The following is a 3,048-nucleotide window of genomic DNA, read 5'->3' on the forward strand; positions in this document are numbered from 1 at the left end:
TCACGTATTGATCTTTCGAATAAAAAAAAAATTTTGATTACAATTTAATTTTTTGTGTTATTTTTTACAATTTCAAGTTCTATCGGGCTTAAAAAAACACCCTATAGATAAAGGAACTAGGTGTTTATTTACATTGATATGATTGAAGGAAATTATAATATGATTGAAATGATTCAGATAATTGGTTGCACTAAAATATGATTATTACATTATTACTTATTGCCTAATATATACTTATAGTTGCTGATTTGAATGGCATGTGGGTCGAGATATGAAGTGATGAAGTCTTCGTCTTGGGTGTCGTGTTGTCGTAACCGTGGGTGTTATCTCAACCCTGGACTTCCATTTTTAAAGAGCCCTTCTTAGGACTTCTCAAAGTCCATGCTCTTCTCTAGTCCGTCTTGTTACTTTTGTCCCTCTACCGCTTCTGTGTCTTCAATGCTTTTTTCCTGGTCTCGTTGTCCTGCCCCTTTTCTCCCACCTCCCCTTAGAGGCGTTACCTTTTCCGAATCTAATTCCTCATTGGCGATTGGTGACAAAACGTCCCCTAGGTGAGCGTCCCGAGAGGGGGTGGGAAAGTTCTAGGACGGGTTCTACCTGCTTAATTTGCTTCTGTCCTTTGGCATATAGCATGAGATGTGTGAAAAACTCTGACAACAAGACCAAGTGCGGTACACAAACACAGGTGCTCCTGAATGTGTTGACAGGGGTACCCAGGGGAACAGGTATCCTCGCAGATATGGCTAAATCATATAACAACATTCAACATATTGTTGTTGTCGGAATGTTAAAACCTATTTACATAGCAGTACGTTTGCATAAATGTGGAGATTATTTAGTGAATTTTATTTGATTCATACAAGTTTAGGTAATCATTATTTTTTAATATTTTAAATTAAACAGTATACAGTGTTATCTGGGTACTCCGAACTAATTGCTGCAGAGGGGGGGGATTCGGATTACTGAAAAGTTCGGATAAAAAAAATTCAACGATATGAAGGGTCATAACTACTCTTATTTATTTATTTTTCATATTTTATTGCAGATTTGGGCGAAATAGATACACCTCCTTTCACTCAAAAATCCTTATCCAGACAAACATAAAAATATTAGTTTTAATCTTCCATCCTTAACAATCACTGATAATCCTCTGAGGTGTCTGAAAATAAATTGGCCACGTGATCAGCTAATTTAAAGTAAAGATAGAACTTCCAGCATTGGGTGGTTCCAGCCCAAGATTATCATGTGCTCTGAAACATTTATTACAATTACATTTATTAAACCCCAATCAAAATTAATTAACTATCTCCAACAAAAAATGTTCTATTTCGGTCACCCTTTATACCTGTAGTAAAAATAGATTTAGTGTTTAACCAGTGAATAATGATCCTTCCATTGTATCCCAATCCCTTCAATCCCACTTCACCACCCTTGAAGAATGGTGCCAAAACTGGAGAATTAAAATAAATTCCAATAAATCCCACCGAATCACATTTACCCTTCGTCGTAAACCTTCGTCTTGCCCCACAGTATCTTTTAATAATACCACACTTATTCCTATTGAAAAGATCCGTAACTTAGATCTAAATCTGGACAAACGACTGACATGGAATCCTCATACAAGACTGGAAAGACAGGAAACTGCTCGTTGATTCCGACTATTACAACATTTACTAGACAAACGGTCCAAACTTCCAATCCATTACAAAATACTGATCTACATGACTATTATAAGGCCTATCTGGACATACGGAATTGAGCTATGGGGCTCCACTCAACCATCTAATTCCTCTCGAATCCAATCCTTACAGTCCAAAATCCTTCGTAAAATCCTTAATGCTCCTTACTTTGTCACAAATAAATCATCCACCAGGACCAGATACCAATCCTTCCATAATAAACTTCCCAACCACCCAAACCAACTCGTTTCTAACCTGGCTTCTCCTTCACTACCTAATAATCCTGCTAGGCGTCTGAAAAGAAGATGGGCTCGAGATCTTCTCCTTTAGAAATGTTTTTGGAGTTCCATCAATGGGTAGATTCTCCACATGTTTGTATCATGTCATAATATCACTTACAGCAAATTTACGTGATACGTAAATGATTACGTATACAGTTGTAAATAACAATAAAAAAAAAATTAAAAAAACAAAAAAAAAATAGTGTTTAACCATTCTCTCTTGTTCAACCAACCTCTATAAATAAATTATCTTTCTGTCACCTTATGCCTTATTTCATTCAATGAATTTGAAATAGATCACAGAAAATTCAACCAGCCAATCAAAAGTGAAGGAGTACCTGGCCTTGAGTTGAAGGCGTACTTCACACGCAGTTGTAAATTCCAATAAATAAAATTTTTAAACCGATTTTTAGTGTAACCGAGTGTAATTATTTATGATATAGTATTTTTGTTGTATTAAGGAATTTAAGTTATGTTGAACAACAGTAGAATGAATCGATATTTCTGATAAAAAAACTATGAGATAGGATCTAGAACTCAATCAGTATCACAATCAGTAATATGGTTCCAATCATAAAGATATATGGGATCTGTTTACTAGATAGATCTGCTTGTGCCGCCATAATAATGTGCCAGTCTGCCCCTGCCCACGTGCGGGCGTTAAGTTGGTTATAGTTGGGCCTTTAAGTCCTCCGATGGCATTAAGCCCATGATGGCTGAATAACTGTTCTTAATGGATATTTACTCCACTTTGCCTGGAAAACAATATTGATTCATTGAATTATTTCACCTTCGGGGTAGGGGAAAATGAGGTGTCTATTCTCTTGCGAAGCATGAAATTCAATAGAGTTTAGGGATATAAATAGACACATACAAATATATACTTGGGCACATAAAATTAAAAATGATCCAATTCAATTATTTGTTTTTAAATTATTAAGCCGTCAACCACTTAAATGCTCATGCTTAACTCACTGCCTAAATTTATAAATAAGAGAGAAATGCTTTATTTGGCCATGTTACCAAATACATACAGGGTTGCTACAATATATATGTCCAATTATGGATTGATGGGTACGCTGTGTTAT

Source organism: Halyomorpha halys, unplaced genomic scaffold (assembly GCF_000696795.3).
Source record: "Halyomorpha halys isolate HHAL.00 unplaced genomic scaffold, Hhal_1.1 Scaffold797.1, whole genome shotgun sequence".
In the NCBI taxonomy this organism is placed as follows: Eukaryota; Metazoa; Arthropoda; class Insecta; order Hemiptera; family Pentatomidae; genus Halyomorpha; species Halyomorpha halys.